At 39.1% G+C, this 27,052-nt stretch overlaps 1 protein-coding gene across 5 annotated transcripts in view; it reads left to right on the forward strand.

The window, feature by feature from the left end:
- gli3 (GLI family zinc finger 3) overlaps nt 1-27,052 on the forward strand; it is a 322,788-nt gene that overhangs the window by 6,160 nt on the left and 289,576 nt on the right. For 2 of the 5 annotated variants that reach the window (XM_026201154.1, XM_026201153.1), the window contains exon 2: nt 22,567-22,683. The exons of the other annotated variants lie outside the window; for them this stretch is intronic. The gene's annotated coding sequence lies outside the window, so the exon portion shown is untranslated. The remainder of the gene's footprint in view (nt 1-22,566; nt 22,684-27,052) is intronic. 5 annotated transcript variants of the gene reach the window in all.

Genomic DNA, 27,052 nt, shown 5'->3' on the forward strand with positions numbered 1-27,052 from the left:
GACATGAGTAATTATACATGGTGATATTATTAATACACATGCTTATTATTTCTCTGTCTCTCTTTCTGCCCTACAGATGGCTGAAAAAGGTGAATGCTGTAGCATCAAAGTGTGGGACTACGTCTGCAAATACTTTAACTTTACTATTATAATTTATTTACAGTACACACACAGACTGTTAAAACCAGCTTCAACTGGAAGAAAATAAAAGTGTTAAATGTTTAAAATCAGACTGTTCAGACTGTTGATCATTAAAAAATATATACTTTTGATGTGCAATTGTTTAGTCATTGAGACTGTAATCTAAGTTTTTTTTTTTTTACATAAATCCCTTCTGGAAAATGGTTTATACAGCCCACATACATAGAACAGGCAGATATTTTGCTATTGAATGTTGTGTAAGTGCAGTTTATAGGAAATGGGTCTAATATCCAGTTTATTTTCAAGATCAAAATATCGGCTTATAAATCGGCTCTTTTCGAGTTAATATCGGCATCGGAATCGGCCCCCAAAAATCCATTCCGGTCGTCCTCTAATTATAATTGCACAGGTATGTTGGTCTTGATGTAAGGTATTTTGAACAAATGTGTAAATGCTGCAAATAGAAGGGGCACGCATATAGAAGGGACAGATAATCTGCTCCTTCCATGTGATTGATGTCTCTTAACTGTTATCTGTGCTGCTATTCACTAGAGTGTCAGGCATCTTTTAGAGATGAAGAATTGAAGTTTTCTTTCAGACGATCACTCTCGACATCACGTCGTTACCGACAAATTGTGAATCTCACCAGAGTGTACACTTTGAGTGTAACTAAACTTGCCAATGGACATTGGCATGAGGAATCACATCTGTCTGCCACATTTATCTTTTTGGTTCAGAGCCAGGCGGTGGTGTATCACTACTGCTCTCTGTCTTTGAGAGATTGACGAGTGCAGGCGTTACGGCAATTAGCAACAGTGGTCACTGTCTCAAAGCGGAGGAAAGATCATCCTCGTTTAGACAGCCACACTAGGAGTGTGCGGTGGCCAGCTCCCCTGCGTGCTTCAGTACTAAAAGAGCAATTCCTAAATGAACAACATGTGTGATCGCATCTTTTTAAAGATGTCTTATCACCCGTGCATTTCTAGATGTGGTCGTTACCTGGTGCCTCAGTATGGTAACGATTGCAGCCTCACGTGTCTGGGCTTTAAGTACACTGAGGAAGCTTTCATGGATGGGGTATGTTCTCTTTGTGGGGACATGACCATCTCAGAGTTGCATAAAAGACTCACATCTGTCTCTATTGCAACACAGTGATAGAATGATGACAATATCACTTCCCTCCTCCCCTTCTGCCAGTGGGCAGCAGTGGGTTGCCCAGGAACACTTCCTCTGCCCATTCATGGAACCAGGCAGGTGCTGTGTCACTCAAGAGCTTGCATCATGCAATCACACACCAGGTTGTTACAAGTCTCAAACTGAGGCCCTGCTATCCCCCCCAGTGTCAAGGGGTGGTCACACTGCAGTTTTTGTTCCATTGACTTCCATTTATATGCATGCTTATACATCAAACCAGAAATGCAAGCTTATGAGAAAAATGTTGCATTTTGCATCACTGCTTTCAAAAGTTAAAGTTAAAGTTAAGATCAGTACATCACTGCGTGACCTCTCTGTACAGAAATTCAAAAATGGAGAAAGTGCTAATTTTAGCATTAGTGTGGCATCCTATCTGAAAAAAAGGGAAAAAAAAAAACCTGTATGTTTCATGGTGTCAATGGAAAAAGGAACAGATGGTACATTTAAATGCAGACACATAATTTTTTATTGCATAGTGTATACATATATTTATTTATTTATTTATTTATTTATTTATTTATTTATTTATTTATTTATTTATTAGGGCTGTCACTTTTAGTTCGAAAATCGATTTCAAAATCGATCGGACCAACCAAAAAAAAGTTTCGAAAATGAAAATAGGGAATCGATTTTAACCAAATATGTACACTTTTAATTTTAAAAGAATTAAACAATTAAAAAATATAGATGTAACAAAACTCACAAACAAGCAGAAAAAGAAAATAAAGAATTCCAGGAATTTTATGCGCCTATAAGACCCAGGCAGTGACGTGCTGCATTCACACCAAACGCGAAAAGAGCGTCTGGCACGAATGATTTCAATGTTAAGTCAATGTGAAGATGCGTTTACGCGCGTCTGGAGGTCTTGCGGTGCGGTAGACGCGAATTCGTTTCATTCGCGCATCTAGTTACATGAGATTCTGAGTTATGAAACGGACCATTGCAAGCTGACAGCGACCAGCTTTTGTGGTGGAAAATTGGCAGTAATACCCCCACCTTGCACAGCTGTAACAGTGTCCCTGGGACATCAGTGCGGTCGGAGCGCATCTTCTCAACAGCTGGACATATAGTGAATAAAAAACGCTCTGCTCTGGACCCCAAATAATGTTGATCTACTTGTTTTCCTTATTGGCCTGCCTAGTGCCGCCTAGCCTAAGTGTCCGTTACGTTCAATAAAAAAAAAACTCACATGGCCTGTTCTCAAGTCCATTTAAAGTTTTATTTTTTTAACAGTTGTTTGAAATGGATTGAATCATTATTGAAAATAATCTTGGAGATTTTTGAATTGCCTAAATCATAAATGCACCCGGGATTGAAACCTGCAGTGATGTTTTTCTTTTGCTATGGCAGCCGTCCCCTCTGCATACAGTATTGTTCAAAATAATAGCAGTACAATGTGACTAACCAGAATAATCAAGGTTTTTAGTATATTTTTTTATTGCTACGTGGCAAACAAGTTACCAGTAGGTTCAGTAGATTCTCAGAAAACAAATGAGACCCAGCATTCATGATATGCACGCTCTTAAGGCTGTGCAATTGGGCAATTAGTTGAATTAGTTGAAAGGGGTGTGTTCAAAAAAATAGCAGTGTGGCATTCAATCACTGAGGTCATCGATTTTGTGAAGAAACAGGTGTGAATCAGGTGGCCCCTATTTAAGGATGAAGCCAACACTTGTTGAACATGCATTTGAAAGCTGAGGAAAATGGGTCGTTCAAGACATTGTTCAGAAGAACAGCGTACTTTGATTAAAAAGTTGATTAGAGAGGGGAAAACCTATAAAGAGGTGCAAAAAATGATAGGCTGTTCAGCTAAAATAATCTCCAATGCCTTAAAATGGAGAGCAAAACCAGAGAGACGTGGAAGAAAACGGAAGACAACCATCAAAATGGATAGAAGAATAACCAGAATGGCAAAGGCTCAGCCAATGATCACCTCCAGGATGATCAAAGACAGTCTGGAGTTACCTGTAAGTACTGTGACAGTTAGAAGACGTCTGTGTGAAGCTAATCTATTTTCAAGAATCCCCCGCAAAGTCCCTCTGTTAAAAAAAAGGCATGTGCAGAAGAGGTTACAATTTGCCAAAGAACACATCAACTGGCCTAAAGAGAAATGGAGGAACATTTTGTGGACTGATGAGAGTAAAATTGTTCTTTTTGGGTCCAAGGGCCACAGGCAGTTTGTGAGACGACCCCCAAACTCTGAATTCAAGCCACAGTACACAGTGAAGACAGTGAAGCATGGAGGTGCAAGCATCATGATATGGGCATGTTTCTCCTACTATGGTGTTGGGCCTATTTATCGCATACCAGGGATCATGGATCAGTTTGCATATGTTAAAATACTTGAAGAGGTCATGTTGCCCTATGCTGAAGAGGACATGCCCTTGAAATGGTTGTTTCAACAAGACAATGACCCAAAACACACTAGTAAACGGGCAAAGTCTTGGTTCCAAACCAACAAAATTAATGTTATGGAGTGGCCAGCCCAATCTCCAGACCTTAATCCAATTGAGAACTTGTGGGGTGATATCAAAAATGCTGTTTCTGAAGCAAAACCAAGAAATGTGAATGAATTGTGGAATGTTGTTAAAGAATCATGGAGTGGAATAACAGCTGAGAGGTGCCACAAGTTGGTTGACTCCATGCCACACAGATGTCAAGCAGTTTTAAAAAACTGTGGTCATACAACTAAATATTAGTTTAGTGATTCACAGGATTGCTAAATCCCAGAAAAAAAAAATGTTTGTACAAAATAGTTTTGAGTTTGTACAGTCAAAGGTAGACACTGCTATTTTTTTGAACACACCCCTTTCAACTAATTCAACTAATTGCCCAATTGCACAGCCTTAAGAGCGTGCATATCATGAATGCTGGGTCTTGTTTGTTTTCTGACAATCTACTGAACCTACTGGTAACTTGTTTGCCACGTAGCAATAAAAAATATACTAAAAACCTTGATTATTCTGGTTAGTCACATTGTACTGCTATTATTTTGAACAATACTGTATATATTTTTTTTCGAGAATGTTGCACTCCTGTTGCTATTTGTTATTCTGCACGAAACTTCATGCCAATAAATAAGACATATTGCTGACTTGTGCGTTTCAGCGCTATCTTTACGTTCGTCCGTTATTTGACGTTGAAAAAGGAAACATCTTTTTTTTTTTAGACATGGAAAATCGATTTTACAATCGATTGAATGAACACTTATGCCTTAAAAATCGAAAAAGATTTTTTTCACAAAAGTGACAACCCTAAAATATATATATGAGAGAGAAAGAGAGGGAGAGAGAGAGAGAGAGAATGTACAATATAATAAGACGCTTTCAACGCTGTCGCAAAAGACACAGTACAAGGACATCTGAGTCCATGTTGTGATAACTAAGGAGAAACCTTGTACCTGATTTTATATCCTGCTCCCACCCATATTCACAGTGGTGTCCAAAATAATTTAGCACTTTCAAAGTCTAGTGTGAACCCTTAGACTTGGCCATCACAGGCCCTGAGCAGGGTCCCTGTGTTCCACCATTCTGCCCCACCACGGGTACGTCAGTGGCTCCATTGATTCTACTGGCTCGGTCTCTGGGATCATGGTTAGCACTCCCCAATCCATCTCCGTGTCTACTGCAGACCCTCAGATTAGGCTACAAGATTCAGTTCACCTGGCGTCCCCCCAAATTCAGGGGCATCTAGTTCAAACCAGTAAAATCTGTCGATGCTATGAGGATGGGGTTTTACAGTCCTTACTTCATTGTGCCCAAGAACACCAGTGGGTTACGACCAATCTTGGACCTGCAAGTTTTGAATTGTGCACTTCAAGCTGGATTCAGTCAACCAGACAGCAAGCCATATCCATTAACGTTAGATCAAATAATCGCAAATAATCCCATTCCACCCTTAAGGTTTACGTTGCTGCTATTTTTGCACACCATGACACCATAGAGCAGAAGCTGGTGTGGGAAGTATGATCTGGTCATCAGGTTTCCTTACCCTCTTGGGATTTGGCATTGGTGTAAGAGCCTTACAAACTGCACAGAAACTAAGCTTTTTTTGCACAGTCCTATCTAAAGGGTTAATGGTCCCAGCTAGTGATCAACTGTAAAAATAACAAATTTTACCTCTTCCAAAAAGGGAAAACCACAAACAATCAATAATGCATGATTGTATGGTGTCATGGCTTTGCAATCAAAAAATGTAGTTATAATGGAAGTCAATGGGGCAAAAACAGCCACCAACAACAAATGAGGGAGAAAAAAATTATATCTAATGCTGCACAAATACTAACAATGCATCAAAGGCAATCTTGTTACTAATCTTTGACATGCCCAAGACTGTGATAAAAGGTAAAAAAATATCCAGTCCACAATCAGTTTTTATATTGAAAATATGTAATTGTGTGTGTTTTTCCCAAATCTGTGACATCATTTATGAACTTGGTAATTAAAGATTTTTTTTAAAACATTTGGTAGTTTTGTTCAGGACTGAGGTTTATTAATATATTTATGAAAAAAAAAATTATCTGATAAATTTTTACAGCAGTTTAATTTAGTTGATGTTTTCATCCACAAACATAACAAACGTGCACTGAATTTGCCCACAGTGTACCATTGAGTTTTTTTTTTTTTTTTTTTTTTTTATTTCAAAGCATTTACCCAAAATATGGCTCAAAATAAGATTTGTCACCAAAAATTATTCCACTTAGCTCAAACACAGAGAAAGTTGTGGCCAAAATAAGACTCAACTTTACCCCCTAGTGGACGAAAACGTCCCCAACAACGCATAAGGGTTAAGCATTTAATAAACAAACATACAAATGAATAAAAAAATAAATTAATAATAAACTTAAAATGTAACACAATTAGTTATTTTAAACCATTCAAACTATATAACTAACTATAACTAAAGTGTATAGTTAAGATAACATTTGATAAAATAATACAATTAAATAACACCTAATAATAATAATAATAATAATAATAATAATAATAATAAAAATAAAAGACTAAAGGCAAAACAATAAAAGATAAACCATTATTATTCATTTATTTATATGAAATATTTTAATCATCCACATTTTAATGACTTAACCTTTAACCCTAAAGTCAAGGAAGCAAGGCCAGGGGAATAGCTGAATAACAGATCCATATGTAAAAAGTACTGGGGCATATGCTCTGTATAAATCCTCCAGTATAACTCCTCTTTTGTTTGCCTGTTGTTCCCCATGTGTTTTGCACTCTTCTCTGTCCCCTCTGAGTAAGCCCTTGCCTCCCTGGGCCCTGGGGAGTACCTATTTACAAAAACAAAAGAGGAGACTCAACTATATGAGCAAATTTCAGGCATGCCGAAAGACTACCCCATTGTCATCACAGCATCTAAAGACTAATCGCTTTTTCTCATGCAAAGTGTGCTGGTTTTAAGGGCCCGGTATAGATGAAGTGAGAAGGAAAGAGCGGGGAGAGGTGTGGAAGGGGGTCTTTGTTTTAACAATACTCCACAGGGAGCTTTGAAGGGAAGGCAGGGGCTATTTGAGGGGTCCCTCTCCCGCTGAACAAAGACTAGCTCCTTCCAAGCAAAGATAAAGCGAGGGGGTGGAGGTAAATTTTTTACAGACTAGTTCCCTCAAGGAGATTTTGGAGTGGAGGGGAGGAGAAGGGAGGTAGAATGGGAGTCTTTGGAGTCCTCTGTTGTTTATAAAGATAGTGTGTCACCGCAGATTCCCAATGTGACACAAAAACATATCTGAGGGGCAAGAGAAGAGATGGAACAGAAGATAATAAATAAATAAATAAATAAATAAATAAATAAATAAATAAATAAAAATAAGTAATACGACAATACAGTGCATGACATGTACCCAAACAAGTTCAGTTCTTTGTTTACTTTAAGTTTAGTTGTTTATGGTTGCCAAGAAACACTGGATGTTTGTTGTGTTAATATATATATATATATATATCAGAGGTGTCAAGTAACAAAGTACAAATACTTAGTTACCAATACTTAAGTAGAAATATCTATACTTTACTTGAGTAAAGTTTGTTTATCAAAAAATGTATTTCTTAAAATTAGGGTTGGGTTTGGAACCTGTATGCACCGAACCGAATAAGGACGCAGATTTCGGTGCCTCTTAAATTCCTGAACGATCGACTGAAATGTTTGTCCTGGTTCTCCGAAATGTACACAAGAAGCAGGGTTGTTGCTAGGCTTTTTTAGCGGGGCTATAGAATTTAGCTCCATAAACTGTACACAAATTCGCGATCACGTCAGAGTCAGTCTCCTTAAATTTCATATGAGAATGACAGCAGACCTGTCTCCACCTCATCTTTCAGCGCACTCTTTAATCTGCAGACCGAGATCTGTGCGTATCTGTGAAGTTCTGTATCATCAACACAGTTTACAAAAGGTCACGAGGGAGCAGTCGGTTTCCCATCTACTGTAAAGTTTTCACTTGTCACCACTCATCACACCACAGCTGTTTCCTCCAGCGACAATCTAGCCCTTAACACTAGCATATGAACGAACGCATACGTCAATTGTACTTATTTAAATATACTTAACTTAATCATACATACTTTATACATACACTACTGTGCAAAAGTCTTAGTCACGTTAGTTTTTTCACCCAAAAGAATGGTGTTTGGCCAGTTATTTATATATTTTGCTGAAGTGTGTCAGTAGAAAATATCAGTTTAATTTTCCAAACATTCATTTTGTCATTGTCAGACTGCTTGTGCATTCAAAATCTCTCTAGATAGAAAACCCTTTTTTGGGGTGAAAATACTAATTTGCCTAAGACTTTTGCACAGTAGGCTACTGTACTTTACCAACGAAATTGTTTCTACTTTATAAAGAATGACCATACAGTAATTCACATGACTGCTTAAAGACAGTGACAGACAGCACTCATATTAACCAAATATCAGAGAGATTGACAGAGACACAGTAGAAACATGTGTGGTTTTGTGTTAAATAATGACCCAGATCATGAAATACATATATTAGTCTTAGATTAATGGAAGCACAACTTGAGTAATGAGAGCATCCAATGTGAAATATGGATTTATTTAAAATTTTTGTAATGTTCTTTAATGTCATCCATAGTGTTTTTTGTGGCTCTTTTTTTTTTTTGGTTCAGGCACCGTTTAGGCACCAGTAACATTTTAGTATTGAAATGGCACCGGACCCTACTTAAAAGTTATTATTTCTAACTGGCTAATTTACCAAATGGGTGCTTTCTCTTCTTCCTCCGCAAATTAAGCTCCTGTAGGTAGTTCGGTAGCGAGACATTTGAATAAATTAGCGTTTGCGATTGACAACATGATTTACAATCTTATGATAAGTAGGCTATACCAACTTTATAACTCGTTACCCCCTGAACACTGGACATAGCAGACAGCGAATACAGGAAGGTATCAATCAAGAAGGTATCAGGATTATTTCAGTTATCAGTTATGTATGTTAAGGTATCAGTTATTTTTCTTTTTTTTTTATTAATCAATTGGATTAATCATTAATTTTGACAGCACTAATGTTTATTGTAAATAGACAACCATACAAGGGGTAATTGTTACTAAACCTGCACCAATGTTCTTGTCTATTGCCCTCGCAGATTCCTGCAGCTAAGCCTGGATGTACATTTACATTCCATTAAAGGTTATTGATGACATGCCTCTGAAGTTTGACTTTGTACACCATTAAAATACTTATAGACAACTAGTCATCATATATCAAAAAGCTTGAGTTTATACTTCAACTTCTACAAAAGTATTTTTAAACCCTAGTATCTATACTTCTACTTGAGTAATGATTGTGAATAATTTTGACACCAGTGATATATATATATATATATATATATATGTCTCTGTATAAGTAATACCATGATAAGATTTTGCTCATACTGCTCTCCCCTAACAGAGGCAAGTGTGAGCAGCAGAAAAGTTATTGTCATGTCACTCGAGAAAGCTTTTTATCAAGAGGGCTCAGCATGCTTGGGAAATGCATATGTTTCTTGTAGGAGGACAAGGTTGGACTTTTCCATGGAATTTATTATTCAGTTACACTTACAACCACAGGTACACACAGTCCTCTTTAGGTTGCTAGCTGCTCTCGTGGACAGCGAGCATGCCATGTTCAGTCATAAAGGCTTTTCCAGCAGCCGCAAAGGTTCCATTTGTCAAAGGTGCTTCAGAGTGCACCCCCCCCCCCCCCAAGCTGCCCCGCAGTTTGGCGGCTACTTGCAGAAGTCATTGTCTGAGAAGAGGCAGGACATTACTCACTGCTCAGGGAAAAAGAGACTTGGGGCCTCAGGCACCCAGACTGACTGGATTTATGAATGGGGAATTGGGTTTGCATACTGCGAATTAGTAACTGTACCAATAGAGCTCTTTAGTCGTGAACTTGACCGGGCTGATGTCTAGCATATGAGTAACATAAAGACAGCGAAACATAAAGTGAGTGGGAGGGATGTGTGGTAGGGGATGTTAGCACATTTGGGGTGACATGTTCTGCATGATAATTCTAAAATGTGCAAAAGTGCATGTTTAGATGCTGGGTTTTTGTATGTGGGTACTGCATTGTGACATGGCAAACTTATTGTAAAACTATATGTACAGTATATTTCAATTCTTCATTCTTCAATCTAATTATAAATGTTGTAACAATTATATTAATTAATATATAAAACAAACTCCTTATATACATTGTATAATTGATATATGTATTTAAATAAACAATATACATGCAATAATAAATATATTTAAAATAAATATAACAAAAAACTATGAAAAATATTGTCTTATTTAACAAATATGTAAATGAGTATGGGAGTATGCTCAGCATATACTTTTCTGCATGGGGTACTTCTGATGTGGATGCTGGGAGAAAAAAAAAAGTGGTGAGGAGAAAAAAAAATGCAAAGAAGACTGTAAAGACGATGAAACATGAGAAGAGGGGAAGGAAAGTGTCAAAACAGAGAAAGTTTGGAAGACTGTAGAAAAGGGCAGAACAGGAAGAGGGGGTAGAGAAACAGAGAGAGAGAGTTAAAGAGAGTTGAACTGGAGTATTTTTTTTCTCTCAGAGCTCAGTGTGTAAGCTTGCCTATACCTCCCAAAGCTGCTTTCACAAAGAGATTTACAAGACAGGTTTCTACCGCCCTGCATTTCAAGCATGTGTGTGTCTGTGTATGTACATCTGCCCACTTGTGGGAGTTATTTCATGCATATAAAGTGCATGCAAGAAGAACACTGCCAATTTTCATGTGATTGTCTCAGATTGGACTATATTTTAGTATGTGCACTGGCATTTAAGTATGGCAGTAATTTTAGTAGGCACAGGCCTACTGATAACTTGTAATACTGTAGATGTGAATATGTCCTCTCACAAAGGCTAAAAAAATCCTCAGATGCCATAAAATATGTGTGTGTGTGTGTGTGTGTGTGTTTGTAACCTGCATCATGTGTTGGCTTGTGTGCCATCACTGTATTTCGGGGTTCTTCCACATACAAAGGGGGCTACTTAGCTTTTAGAATTATTTATGTTGTTTGGTTTTTTGTGCAACAGTCTTAAGCACTTGTCTCCTCCTATTATACTGAATGACTCTACTAAACCCAGCTGAAATCTCTCCAAACTCGTCAAACCAAAATCTCCCTCTGCTGCTTGGAGCATTTCAGCTTTCATAGAGGATAGACACTTCACAGACTATATAATGTCTTGCAGATTCAAGTTTGCAGCCCCTTGTTAATCATGCAAGGTTTTGCTAATAAATGCTCGTAAATCAAAATGACCTGTGAAGGCTTGTTGTGGTTCACACACCCTAAATAAATATTTTTAATAGCTATTGATGCGCCTGTGTTCAACTGTGTTGCATAACTGCAATTATACTTTTGCAAGTTACACCCCTTTTACATTTTGGGTTCAGTACAACTGTCAGCATCAAGATTGTGCTGTAGAATAATTTATTAAAAAGTGCATTACAGCATTTTGTATGATTCAGAACTGCAGCTGTTTAAAACCATTTTGTTTTAAAATAATAAAACTAAAAAAAAAAAAATTATATAGAATGAAATATAAAATAAAAATACATTTTAGAAAAAATAAATTAATAATAATGTACAAAATAATTGTGTTATTAAAAATAAAACTGCATTATTACAATAAAACAATTATTGTATTCCTTTAGACTGCAGATCCATCTGGGGAGGTAGCAAAGTCCTAAATGGCAGATACAATTTGCCTACTGGTTAAATGCTAGGCATCCCTGGAAGTGGCATATGTTAATATTGCAGCTATTGGGACTGTGTTTATATGATTAGAGAGTGAGAGGTCGAGATAAAAGTCAAGCAGGAGTGATTTGTCTTCTTGTGCAGCGAAAGAAGATCAATGCAAAGTGCCTCTTGCCCACTCAACAAGCCATGTAAACTCATTAACTTCCTGAGACCTAATCCTGATTTTACATACACACACACACGCGCACACACACACACACACACAAACAAGGCAGATCAGTGAAATTACTTGTGTAAGGTTAGGTTAATGTGTTAATAAGTGTGAGTGGGTGTCTGTGTTTCTCTAACTTGATTATGTTCAAGTGTGTGTGGAAACATTGATTTGTATGCGTGTAAGAGATAGTCAGGATTAATGGGTTTTATCATTGCATAAATGTTTTGCACACCCGTCTAAGATTAATTTAGTAATTTGTGATATATGGATGGTTGCAACATACATGATAACTCAGACATGTCCAAAAGTGAATGTTTGGATGTTGGTGTTCACTTTTTATTTGTATTTAAATGTAAAGAATTAAAGTTACACCAGGGTTTATTGGTTGATGATGGTAAGGTACCTATATGGAGAACACAGGTAAAGTAAAACACAGTTCCTGCCTTCTTGCTGCTTCTCGTGTATTTCTGTGTACCTGCAGATAGAAGATGTTTCTGAGTGTGTGTGGGGATATCTGTTAGAAGTTCCTGCCTCCCAAGTATGTTTGTCCCACATCTTAGTTTCCCTCCTTCTGTCATATTCTACAACTTTTTTGCCTCTGATTTGACTCACTCACTCACTCACTCACTCACTCACTCACTCACTCACACTTCAGTACATGTAGGCACACAGGCTTACCTCCTCTCGCAGATTGCACAAGTGAAACAAGTTTTACATGCATGCACATATGCAATACTGTAAAGTCCTGTTTTTTTTATTCATTCATTTATTTATTTATTTATTTATATTTTTGTATGGTAGATATGAGTCGTCTGCAGATGGGAGTAATAACAAAACAAAGTTTCCTGTACTTTTTTTGGTTCAAAGATGTGGACATTTGAGAATATGAAGAATATTAATTTCCTCATTTGGCTAAACTCAGGAGCTGGAACCCTTTCTGGGCCAAACTCAGGGACTGGAGTCCTCACTGGGCTAAACTCGGGGGCTAGAGCTTTTACTCTGTTAAACTTGGGGAATATTAATGAGTTAAATTAATGTTAATTTCAACATTTACTAATGCATTATTAAAATCAAAAGTTATGAATACTGTAATAAATGTACTGCTCATTGTTTGCTCAGTTAGTTAATACATTAGCTAACATTAACTAATTTAATCTTGTTGTATAGGGTCCATATAACATATAAGCCTACAGATGCCTATGTTTATTATCGTATAATACAATATATGTTTATGTTGCATGTGTCATTATTAACATTTCACCAAAATCAAGTTAAAATAAAACGTTGTTTTTCCCCCATCATTAATGCCACATCAGAGGCAATATGTGCATCGCATTTACGTTTTTATACACTTGCAGGTTATACAGTTTTCTGACGCTATGTGGGTGCTCAATTGTTTTTCTGTTATTTGACCAAAATATTATAGTATAAAAGATTCAATGCTTTGCAACAAATACTACACTAAAAAAACTTTTCTCCACTCCTCAAATACAAAAAGCATTATTAGCCTTTATAAATAAAGTGTTTCTTGAGTAAAGAAAATAATGTACTTATTCAATCAACAGATTCAGAAAACAGCAATGCTACCACCACATTACTGAGAAATATACAGTGGTTAAATTGGTAGCGTCACTACTTGTAGCATATTATACTGTGCATATTAATATACAATGTTATATACATATTCATTCTGACATTTTGAATTTTTGTCTCATAAGCCCTATTCACATGGGATTAGTATTACATCACCTCTAGTAATTTGTAATAATGGCAGAGGTTGTCTGTGATCTTAATCCTGTGAAAATCAGCCATGTCTGTAATTTGTAAAGTAACCCAACCCCACCACAAAATGACCTACTATATTTCACAGAACATTGTGATGATACTAGTCCAATGTGAGGTCCTGTGATAATATTAGGATTTGGTTGGATCGTATATAATGTTTTCGAGGTTTTTGTTTCCCATGCACCTTTTTATCCATCTTTTGTTTAGAATGGAGGCTGTGTTGGATGTGTGTATATATACACACACAGTCATGAAAATAAAGAGAACTCTTTGAATGTTCTTTTTTTTTTACACTTTGAATCTGCAGTACTTGGCAACAATGGCTGTTCATTAAGAAAACAATGCATAATGTGTTTTATGTAAACTTTCTTTTTCTCAATTCTCCCTAATTTTTAGCTCTATCCTCCAGCTCTTATTTTGTACAATATATTTTGGATTTGCTTTTATTTCACTTTCTTTTTTTCTTTGGTTGTTTAATTATTTTACATAATGTAGTATACTTTTTATTTATTTATTTATTTATTTATTATGTGGTGCCGGATACAGAGCCATTTAAATTAAACACACTTGATGAAAGAGTCAACAATAACAAGAACAACAACAAAAATAATGCAGTAAAATAAATAAACTATATAAATAAACTATGTAAGCAGATATAAACAAGTATGTAAATATGGCAGTACATTAGTCAGCTACTGGAATATATAATTATTTCATTTGTATAACATTTATTTACAAATCTAAGTGTAAGAAAGGTAGTCCTAAAAGTCTCAGCTTAAGCTCATTTCTTCAACCCTCTTATCCCATCATCCCAGAGATTCTACATATTTATCTGGCCTGGTTTTCAGAGGTTTTTCATCCTACTTTCACTTTCTTATGCTCTGTCTTTATCTTTATGTAAAAACAAATGCATTCCCTTTTATTTGACTGCTCTTTCTGCTCTACGATAATCCATCTTTCCCTCCTTCCATCTCACTTTTATTTTTTACATTTGTGAATGAAAGGGGACCATCACCCCCACCCATCCTGTTTTTCAGCAATAGAATATAGTGCTGCAAGATGACTTCATATAGTATAATTTCTGGGTTGTAATAAGCTGTAAATGGCGAGGCTGCTGGAGTCTGTGTAGGAATTAATAAGAGCTAATAGAGCATGCCTGTGGGGACAGCAGCCTGTCTCTAAGTAAACATTATGACTTCGCCAGGGAAGTTGTTGGCAGTGGGGAGCTGTTAAGGGACTGGGCTCTGGCTTGATGAATCATGAAGCTGTGGGATAGATAATTTGCTCCTTGATTCTACACCAATGGGGCTAATAAGGCCTCTCTGCTTGACTGTCTGATTGGATAGGCTGGTATTGTGCATGAACATATTAATCATGTATCTGGTGAAATTTGATTTGGGGAGTAACTGAAACATAGAGTTGAAAGAAATGAATATACTGTAAAAACAAAGTAAGGCAATTAAGTTTTAAATGAAACAAATATTATTAGATTATGAAAATACTGTTTAAATACTGTTGCAGCTAGTTACTTGAAATCTTATAGCAATTTCTGAAAAGAACATTGTTTCTAGATTCAATAATAATAATTAATTATATCAAACAATCATAGAATAAATAACAATAATAATTTGTTGTATATATATATATATATAGATTAGAGTGGTTAGATGTATGTTGATCTCTGTAGTTGTAAGTGAGCTGGTGTTTAGAGGTGAACAGTAACTGTTGTGAGTTACTGTGAGGTACTGAGATGTGACAGGTACTGATGTGTGCTCTGAATCCCTGGGGTGGCAAGCGCGATATCCCCCTAAAATTTCTTAGCAATCTCACCACAACTATGTTTGATCTCAGTCAATGCAATCATTGTGTGTGCATGAGGTGGAGAGAAAAAGAGAAAGATGTACAGGCTGGATGCTTTACATCAGCAAAGGAAACTCTCTTTTTTTACTCAGATTGCTGAACTTCAAATTTACGCACCACCTAACACCCAACAGTGTGTGTTCACAGACACTGGATATAGAATGATAGGGGATCTCTCCTCCCCAACACTCTCAGCATGTCGTCAGATTTGGGAATGTCAGGAAGCACTCTTGAGTTTTGACACACCAAAGACTATACCGAAGCGGTGACCAGTGCTAGTAGCCACACTTTTTACTCTATTGAATATTGCATTCCTAATATTACCTTAAAGGGTTAGTTCGCCCAATTTGCAAAATTATGTCATCAATAACTCACCCTCATGTTGTTCCAAACCCGTAAGACCTCTATTTTTGTAACACAGTTGAAGATATTTTAGATTTAGTCCGAGAGCTCTTAGACCCTCTATTGAAGCTGTGTGTAAGGTATACTGTCCATGTCCAGAAAGGTAAGAAAAACATCATGAAAGTAGTCCATGTGACATCAGAGGGTCAGTTAGAATTTTTTGATTTGAAGTGATTTGCTTACTTACTTTTTTAAATGAGTCTTCCCACACCGTATTCCAATTTATTATGCAAGTGACATATCAATAGGATTTCTTTACAATAAAGAGTCAGATTTTTGTTTGTGTTGTTTCTCACATAATTTCAGGTAACTGGGGCCCATTTCACAAAGAGGTTAAATGAAAACTCTGTATGTTAAAAGTGAAATGAGGGGAAACTCTAGGTTTTCTGTTTCATAATGGAAGGTTTGTCAAACCCGAGAAAGCAGGGTTAGTCAAGCCCGTTTCTGAAAGAGAGGTAACTTATACTCAGAGCCAGTTACCATAGTAACTTAGTCTATGAACCTAACCTGGTCAGGTTTTCTTCGATAAACCCAGAGTTTCTTTCAGTCTCCTCCCCCTCTTTAAACACTTCATTGATGCACGCTGGAAAAATGCTCTTCTTACTAAGTGTTTTTTTTTCTACCTTTCTTACCCCCCCCCCCCCCCCCAAATACAAATATATAAAAAAACAATGATAAAATAAAGATTGATTTTCTATATAAGCAAATGATATAAGATACTTTGGGGGGGGGGGGGGGTCTAAATTAAGTGCATTTTACTTAAGTAAAAGTATATGCCAGTGTGGTAATAAAAATAATCTTAATGCAAATGGAAAACAAGATTATTCTGAGTGTCCATTACTTAGTGCAAATCTACTGTAGCTCCGCCCTCCATCAACACATAAGGTTAAATACGACACATGTGAATAACGGCTTCAATGGTGTAGGCAGTAATGTTTTGGGCAAGGAAAACTATAAAACTAATAGGATCTATCGCTAAGAAAGTATGTTTATTCCACTTAGTGTAAATAGCCAATGCTGTATTTTTCTTACTCTATTGGCAGATCATTTGATAAAATAAGAAAAATGCACAATATTATTATTAATATTATTATTTTACATATATTTTTTGCCCATGAGATACCATAAAATGATTAGCTATTAGTTCATTAATCTACCGTTCTGCCAGCTTTCACCTGTGATATTATAACACTGATGAGAATTACATTTGTATCGAGTCTGAAGTATGCAGACCGCTTTTTGGCGGGAGCTGTTGCCATGGTGAATCATAATATCAACACTCCATCGATAATGGCTTTTTATAGTTGTGGTGCACGCGCTTAACTCAGAGTCATTCAATTTAGAGTTGATTAAACCAACTCATTTCAGCTGTTCTGTAAACGAAAACTCAGAGTTTCCCATCTCAGGGTAAGTCAACTCAGAGTTCAAATTTAAACTCAAAGTTGGTTGAACCTCCTTAGAAACAGGGCCCTGGTATCAGTCTCAGACTGGCTTTGTCAATAGTTTGCCAGGTCTTCTTAGGTAAATGGAAACCCTACTTAAAGAGGTTGTTCCACATTATTAAGCAAGTCACAGCTCTCATGAAATATGTTGAGAAAGAAATATCTTTCTGAAGATGAAAAGCATGAAACAGTAAATATTTTGCAAAAGGCATCAAAACAAAAAATATTTTGCAAAAAGTAAATAGAGATTATTGAACTATCAAAAGATTTGTGAGTGACTTAGAGCACGGAAGATCTTGGTCAGATGAAGATTTGTTAAGGAAAGTTAACCAAACCTCACAAAGAGAAACCTGCACAGTGTCTGTAGAAACACATTTTCAAACTGTTTAGCACCATGGGGTAGTGTGTTATCCTGCTTGAAAATACCTTTTTTTCTCTGAGAACACTATTCTTCATTTTATACCACAGCGGAAAATTTACTATTTAAAACAAGTCTTCACATGTTCACATGCTTTGTGAGCAAGAGAAACCTGCACAGTGGCTGTAGAAGATTCTTCATCTGACATAGATCTTCTGTGCTCTAAGTCACTCACAAATCTTTTGACAGTTCAATAATCCCTATTTGGTTTTAGCAAAATATTGTTCCTCTTCAGGAACTCGAGCTGCATTGAGAACGATTGGGGAATGCCTCCAGCGTGACGTCTCTGAATAACGTGTGTAATCAGTCCAATGGAAAGGCGAAACGTCATAGGCGGGTGAAGTCAGAGAACAGGAAGCATAAAAGCATGAGCGGTGAAGCCGGTAATCAGCCTTCTGTTTTTATCAAGCACTCTGTGTGTGTCAGTCACTATCTGTTTGTGAGTCTTATTTAGTGTCATTTTTCCACTGATAAACTCCATTGTCAAAGCTTCAATCAAGAGAAGTTTTGGGCAAGAGCAGGCAGCATTCAGGCTGTGTGTTTTCCCTGCCAGAAAAAAAAAGCTTGTGTGTTGTCTGCTTGAGAGTGAAGTGCGCAGTGTCAGCTCTCAAAGGAGTTTTTCTTCATTCTCAGAAGGCTCTCTTTGAGGAGGGAGCCTTCACTGGCGTTTCTCGCGGTGCCAGCCCCGCTTTCGCTGAGGCGGAGCGGTGGTTGTGCTCACGGGATTCGCTTTCGTATCTGCTGGAATAAATGTAAGACGGGCGCTCTTGGGGGTCCGGAAGCCCGCGGTTGTGGTACTTTCTCCCCGATGAGAGGGTGCGTTGCGCTGCCTGTCTTTCTCTGAGGAGGCTGCACAAGCATCAGTTGCACAAGCACCAGTTACACAAACATATTATGCCTAATATTATAATAAGCAGCATTAATGCAGAGTGGAGCTCACGCAGTTGGCTCTCGGGGGGCTGATTGTGCTTTTCTCACTGTAAAGCGCTCCGCTCTGGCCGGAATCGCACATGATCTGGCGAACGGGTTGGAGACGGCTCGTCCTATCTCCACCCGTGTTCACTAGATCTAGAGCTGGTTCACGAGGCTTGGAAACCAGCGTTGTGGTATCTTCGCCCTCTGAGACAGCTCACTGCTGCTGCATGCTCTCTCGCCGGGCACGCTCCGAGGAGTGTGTCCGTGCATGCGTTCTTACAGTTGTATTCGCACTGCTGCTAAGGCACGGCGGAGACCGTGATCGCAGGAATCGCACATGATCTGGTGAACGGGTTGGAGATGGCCCGTACTATCTCCATGCATGTTCACTAGATTTAGAGCTCGTTCTCGAGGCTTGGAAACCTGCACTGCAGTTTCTTCGTCCTCGGAGGCAGAGCTCACTGCAGCATTTATCCTTCTCTGAGGAGATTTCTCTGATGTTGTTTGTGTGACTGAGTAGCAAAAAAAAAAATAAATAATAATAATAATAAAATAAAAAAGACATGTGTGCTGCCGAGGCAATGCATGTATTACATTGTTTCTTTTTTTATATGAGTTTTTCTACACCAGACCGTGTTGACTCATCTGGTTGTTGACTACATTTAATTCTGAGGAATAAAATTATATATTTATCTGACTATGTGAAGTTAGATGTACAGGGGCTCTAGGGATGTAATTTCTTGTGTGAGAACACGTTTACATTTCTTCCTCTGAGGAGGTTGAGGCGGTCAGGGGCTGCTGGGCGGAGCAGTCCCAACCGTTTTCCAGCCCCTCGTGACAGGGGTGTTACTTTTGTACTCTACCGATGCTAGAGTCAGAGTGGCACTCCCAGGCCACAGGCTTCTAGTGGAAAGCAGTTCTGAGGACCGTTGTTTTCGCTGGATAGCCTTCATCATAACGTCCTGACGCCTAAGGCCTAGGACACTTTGAGGGCCAGCTCCCTCTGGGGAAGAGTGGTGTACACCGCATTACACGGTGCCTGTCTCTCCTCAGTGCCCTCAAGAGTCCAATCTGCCAGCCCTGCTGGTGTTCCAGGATGCAGCAATCTCCAGCGAGCGCTTTTCTCAGTTACCACCCGGAAACGTAGCAGTGCTGAGAGGCTTGCTTCCTCTACGGAGGTCTCCAGAGCAGCTAGTATGGTCGTCTCCTGCTGGTCTACCGCTTCAGGACACCGAGCTAGTGTCTCTAGTCGCACCAGAGGCCACTCTCGCAAGACTGGTTCCCTTAGGAGGTCACATGGCGGTGTGGGAGCCCCTGCCAAGTGTGCTTCGTCGGGTCATGCCCCGAGCAGGCTCTGGTCTAGTATTCCTTGCAGACGACATGGGTCTGAGGACTGTCGTTTTTAGGAGACTTCAGCTACGAGAGTCCTGATGCTGCTGGGTTGGTACAGTGCTGGAGTTCCTGCAGGCTCCTCGCAGGGTTGACCCACTCCACCCTGAGGGTCTACGTGGTGGCCATGGTGGCCTACCGCGCCCCTCTCGGTGGCCAGTCAGTGGGGAGAAACCCTCTGGTTACATGTTTCCTCCATGACGTTTTCCTCTATGACGTCTCGCCCTTCCATTGGACTGATTACACACGTTATTCAGAGACATCACGCTGGAGGCGTTCCCCAATCGTTCTCGACGCAGTGTCTCATTCCTTCGAGGAACCAGGGTTAATAATTATAATAATGTATTACACTTATATAGCGCTTTTCTAGGCACTCAAAGCACTTTACATAGACAGGGGGTATCTCCTCATCCACCACCAGTGTGCAGCATCTACCTGGATAATGCGACGGCAGCCATATTGTGCCAGAACGCCCACCACACACCAGCTTACTGGTGGAGAGGAGAGAGAGTGATGAAGCCAATCAGCGGATATGGGGATTGTTAGGAGGCCATGATGGTCAGAGGCTAATGGGTGAATTTAGCTAGGATGCCGACGTCACACCTCTACTCTTTTCGAAAGACATCCTGGGATTTTTAATGACCACAGAGAGTCAGGACCTCGGTTTAACGTCTCATCCGAAGGACGGTGCTCGTTGACAGTATAGTGTCCCCATCACTATACTGGGGTGCTAGGACCCACACAGACCACAGGGTGAGCACCCCCTGCTGGCCTCACTAGCACCTCTTCCAGCAGCAACCTAGTTTTCTCAGGAGGTCTCCCATCCAGGTACTGACCAGGCTCAGCCCTGCTTGGCTTTAGTGGGAAACCGGTCTTGGGCTCCAGGGTGATATGGCTGCCGGCTAAACATATGTAACCTTAGACATTTGTTTTGATGCTTTTTGCAAGACATTGCATTGTTTTTATACTTTTCATCTGCAGAAAGATCTTTCTTCCTCACCATATTTCATGAGAACTGTGAGTTTTGGGTAGGGTTTCCATTTATCTAAGAAGACCTGGCAAACTATTGACCAAACAAGTCTAAGATTGATACCTGAGAGTTGCCTAAAATTATGTGAAAAACAACACAAATCGAAATCTGACTCTTGATGGAACGTGGAAAACACATGAACATGAGAGGTGAGATTTATCGGATTTTATCGGATCGGATATTTTCAGTTGTTTCAAACTTTTTTGTTATATATATATATAATTCCATATATAATTCCACATGTGTTAATTCATAGTTTTGATGCCTTCAGTGTGAATCTACGATTTTCATATATATATATATATATATATATATATATATATATATATATATATATATATATATATATATATAAAGGAAACCAGGCTGATTACATCAGAGATTGCAGAGATCTGTGTAGGGTATCAGACCCGAATCAGATGTTTTAAGATTCGATAGAGAGCTTTGTTGAAACATGAGGAGCCGAATTCCACAGAAAGGCTCAAGACATAGGATGTTCGTGAATAAAATCCGTGTGCCAGCCGGTCTGAAGCAAGCTAACCAAGTAACACTTTTACAGAACAGCTTTCAACATGAACACCATTAGGAAACATTGACAATTCCAACTCAGGATGGAGATTGTCAAATTTGGGGCAAGTAATCATGATTGATGGTCAAAGAGATGCACAGCATGACCATCACTGGTAAATCCATGATATTAATCATGATTATAAGCTCTTTGGATTGACTTCCCCCACCTAGAAGAAAAGAACCAGACTAACCAGTCCTTTAAGGGGACCTTTTGACCTCTGGTCTCCACAGAATGTACTTATGTCAAAGAATGACATAGACTGTCTTTTACTGAAGTAGATGCACCAAAATGAACTCAAAAGGCTTATAAACGAATGTCACTCCATTGCTTAACTCCATATCATGTATGTAACCCACACATTTGATTATCACATTTCTAATCACTTATTGTGTATGTCTTTTTAATAACTATTTAATAGCTTAAGGATTCATATTCATGTTTAGTATGTGTGTGTTTGAATATTCTTGCTTGAAACGTTTCTGACAATCAATTATTTGTCAAATGTATCATATTCATGTTATAGGAATCATGTCCAAAATTATACCCTGCAAGAGCAGGAAAATTTGGACCACATGATTGATAAGATAACATGATTTATGAACTGGCAGAAGAAACATTGCAACACCCCAAGCAAAGACAATATCTAATTGGTCAAGATAATTGAGGTGTGGCCAAAAGGCCAGTTTAAATACTAAGGACACCATCAAATTTTACTCTTAGCTTTTGCTTTTAGTTTTAGCTCTTAGCTTTTGCACTTAGCTTTTTTCTAAGCCATGCTTTTTGTCATTACATTCTGCGGTCTTTGAGCACTGTTCCAGCGTGCCTCTGCCTGCATGCCTGCTGCTACTTAGCCACAATGAGAAGAAACAACACCTAGTCTCATTAAACTTTCCTTCTGTTCTTTTACTTTAGTGTATTTTCCTTTCCGTTGAGAGTCTCATGTTCTGAGTTAAGTTTTGTAACGCCATATCTCTGTCATTTTCAGACAGCTCCCAACCACAGGCTTCCCAAACCTCACACAAACTATTACTGAACTTCCTGCCAATCAGCAACCTCTGGAAACTCCATTTTCGATCAAGGGAACCCATTTTACACAGGCAATGCAAGTAACTTTTCTCCAGACTCTGAGCTAAAATGGTGTAGCCTATCTAATATAATTTAAACCTTATTAAGGAAGTCAATGTGAGGGTTAAATAAGTGATTGATAGTTGTTCATGTCTATGCAATTTCACGTATTGCTGTAAATTTGGGATTTCACATTTTCATTCTCTTAAACTCATTCTTTCCTAACTTTCTCTCTTCCTGCAACTTGTGTGAATGTGTGAGCACGCGTGCTTATGTGTTAATTAGTTTATATGTCTTAAATGTATCTAATAAAGCTTTATTCATATTGAAAAGAGAAAAATCTTGTGTTTTGTGCTTACAAGTCAATGTCTTAAACTGCAAATATTTTTACTGTGCTAATCTGACAGCAAAAGACAAGGAGGCTAGTAACAAACTGTGGCCTAAAATTGATGCAGCACGTAAAGAAGAAAAAAGAGCTTTCTATGTGGGAGCTAAAACAATAATAAATGGCAATGAAGTTCGAGTGTAAGGAAGAGTTGTTTGCCTCATGAGGTGTATATACAGTCTTGTTCAAAATAATAGCAGTACAATGTGACTAACCAGAATAATCAAGGTTTTTAGTATATTTTGTATTGCTACGTGGCAAACAAGTTACCAGTAGGTTCAGTAGATTCTCCGAAAACAAATGAGACCCAGCATTCATGATATGCACGCTCTTAAGGCTGTGCAATTGGGCAATTAGTTGAATTAGTTGAAAGGGGTGTGTTCAAAAAAATAGCAGTGTGGCATTCAATCACTGAGGTCATCAATTTTGTGAAGAAACAGGTGTGAATCAGGTGGCCCCTATTTAAGGATGAAGCCAACACTTGTTGAACATGCATTTGAAAGCTGAGGAAAATGGTTCGTTCAAGACATTGTTCAGAAGAACAGCGTACTTTGATTAAAAAGTTGATTAGAGAGGGGAAAACCTATAAAGAGGTGCAAAAAATGATAGGCTGTTCAGCTAAAATGATCTCCAATGCCTTAAAATGGAGAGCAAAACCAGAGAGACGTGGAAAAAAACGGAAGACAACCATCAAAATGGATAGAAGAATAACCAGAATGGCAAAGGCTCAGCCAATGATCACCTCCAGGATGATCAAAGACAGTCTGGAGTTACCTGTAAGTACTGTGACAGTTAGAAGACGTCTGTGTGAAGCTAATCTATTTTCAAGAATCCCCCGCAAAGTCCCTCTGTTAAAAAAAGGCATGTGCAGAAGAGGTTACAATTTGCCAAAGAACACATCAACTGACCTAAAGAGAAATGGAGGAACATTTTGTGGACTGATGAGAGTAAAATTGTTCTTTTTGGGTCCAAGGGCCACAGGCAGTTTGTGAGACGACCCCCAAACTCTGAATTCAAGCCACAGTACACAGTGAAGACAGTGAAGCATGGAGGTGCAAGCATCATGATATGGGCATGTTTCTCCTACTATGGTGTTGGGCCTATTTATCGCATACCAGGGATCATGGATCAGTTTGCATATGTTAAAATACTTGAAGAGGTCATGTTGCCCTATGCTGAAGAGGACATGCCCTTGAAATGGTTGTTTCAACAAGACAATGACCCAAAACACACTAGTAAACGGGCAAAGTCTTGGTTCCAAACCAACAAAATTAATGTTATGGAGTGGCCAGCCCAATCTCCAGACCTTAATCCAATTGAGAACTTGTGGGGTGATATCAAAAATGCTGTTTCTGAAGCAAAACCAAGAAATGTGAATGAATTGTGGAATGTTGTTAAAGAATCATGGAGTGGAATAACAGCTGAGAGGTGCCACAAGTTGGTTGACTCCATGCCACACAGATGTCAAGCAGTTTTAAAAAACTGTGGTCATACAACTAAATATTAGTTTAGTGATTCACAGGATTGCTAAATCCCAGAAAAAAAAAATGTTTGTACAAAATAGTTTTGAGTTGTTACAGTCAAAGGTAGACACTGCTATTTTTTTGAACACACCCCTTTCAACTAATTGCCCAATTGCACAGCCTTAAGACAAGCATATCATGAATGCTGGGTCTTGTTTGTTTTCTGACAATCTACTGAACCTACTGGTAACTTGTTTGCCACGTAGCAATAAAAATATACTAAAAACCTTGATTATTCTGGTAAGTCACATTGTACTGCTATTATTTTGAACAAGACTGTATATATATATATTTTATATAAATACACCTGGGGCCTCATGTACAAAGACTTGCATTGAATTCATATTAAAACATTGCGTACGGACAATGCTGTAAATGTGCATATGTACAAAAAAAAAAAAAAAAAAAACGATGTATGAATCTCTGCGTATGAAGGATCCCACGCATATTCTCTTTGTACATCCCAATTAACGTAAAATTGAGTGCACATGCACGAGCACAACGCCCCACCCAGTCTCCTCCCCTAATTAAATACATTTAAATATGGTAATGAGTCCACTTTGGCAAAAGAAAGCAGTAAGAAAATGGCTTAAGCAAGTGGCAAGAAACGAACCTTTACAGAAAGTGAATTGGAGGTGCTACTATCGGAGGTAGAAACGAGAAAAAATGGAATGGAGTTTCCATTCTCCCATCGGTAGTGTCTGTTCAAACGCCCTGGAATGTAACCTGGTGTTGTCCACCTGTACTAGGACATGACCTTCAAATGATGGAGGAACTATTTCAGAGCCCGAAATATGGCCATCAGCTCAAGGAAATTTATGTGCCAATCGAGCTGATGACCCCCCCCCCCATTCCTCTATTCCTCTTGAGCTGGGTGGCCATCCAAGACCGCTCCCCAGCCCATAAGGGAGGCATCTGTCATTGGACACACCTTCTCATTCAAAGAGTTTTCTTTATTTTCATGACTATGAAAATTGTAGATCCACACTGAAGGCATCAAAACTATGAATTAACACATGTGGAATTATATATGGAATTATATACATAACAAAAAAGTGTGAAACAACTGAAAGTATGTCATATTCTAGGTTCTTCAAAGTAGCCAACTTTTGCTTTGATTACTGCTTTGTACACTCTTGCCATTCTGTTGATGAGCTTCAAGAGGTATTCACCTGAAATGGTCTTCTAACAGTCTTGAAGGAGTTCCCCACAAGATGTTTAGCACTTGTTGGCCCTTTTGCCTTCTGTCTGCGGTCCAGCTTACCCCTAAACCATCTCGACTGGGTTCAGGTCCGGTGACTGTGGAGGCCAGGTCATCTGGCGCAGCACCCAATCACTCTCCTTCTTGGTCAAATAACCCTTGAAGCCTTCAGTTTGACTAATAAAGAAAACTTTTTGAATGAGAAGGTGTGTCCAAACTTTTGGTCTGTATTGTATTTCACTTGAACCCTTTGACTGTACGCTTTAAGCCTCGAAAACCCAAGATTGGGCGCACTCCCCCAGCCTTTTTGGGAACCAGGAAGTATCTGCTGTAATAGCACGACTCTCTCCTTGGACGAGGAACATGTTCTATGGCCTCTTTGCCCAGAAGAGTCTGTAGCTCTCGAGACAGTACCTGCATCAGCTCTGGTTTCACGTAAGTGGAGACCATGCCGTTGAAACATGGAGGCTGATGAATAAATTCGATCCTGTATCCTATCTGTACTGTGCTCAATACCCACGTAGAAATGCCTGGAACATCTGTTACAACTGGAACATCTAACATCTTGCTGGAAAACCACCGCCCCCGCCCGAATCACAAGAAGTGGTGGTGGTGATGGAGGGTTTTTGTGAGGGTAACGGGAAGGGGCGAATGCTCCCTTGTGCACCTAGAGCCACTAGCTCGGTGCCCTAAATCGGCGGACCGGCAGGGGAAGACCGTACTAGCTGCTCTAGAGTCCTCTGTAGAGGTAGTGAGCACTGCTAGTTTCCAGGCGGTACCTGAGAGAACTGCTTGCTGGAGATCGTTGTGCTCTGAAACACTGGCAGGGTTGGCAGAACGGTCTCCAGAGGGCACTGAGGAAAGACGGGCACCATGTAATATGGTGTCAATGGCCCCTCCCCTTGAGACAAATCCATGTCTCGACGAAGCTCAGCGACCTCTTCCTCGTGTGCCCAGAGCCACTAACTCAGTGCCCTGAAGCAGCGGACCAGCAGGGGATGACTGTAATAGCTGCTCTATAGACCTCCATAGAGGTAGCGAGCCTCTTAGCACCGCTAGTTTCTGGGTGGCAACTGAGGGAATTGATCACCGGAGATTGCTGCGCCCTGAAACACCGACAGGGTTGACAGAACGATCTCCTGAAGGCACAGGCCGTTTGCCTAGTCGCACAGGGAGACAAATCTGTGGCTCGATGTAGCTCAGTGTGCCTAGAGCCACTAGTTTGGTGCCCTGAAGTGGCGGACCGGCAGGGGACAACCGTACTAGCTGCTCTAGAGACCTCGGTAGAAGTAGCGAG

This window comes from Carassius auratus, chromosome 24 (genome assembly GCF_003368295.1).
Source record: "Carassius auratus strain Wakin chromosome 24, ASM336829v1, whole genome shotgun sequence".
In the NCBI taxonomy this organism is placed as follows: domain Eukaryota; kingdom Metazoa; phylum Chordata; class Actinopteri; order Cypriniformes; family Cyprinidae; genus Carassius; species Carassius auratus.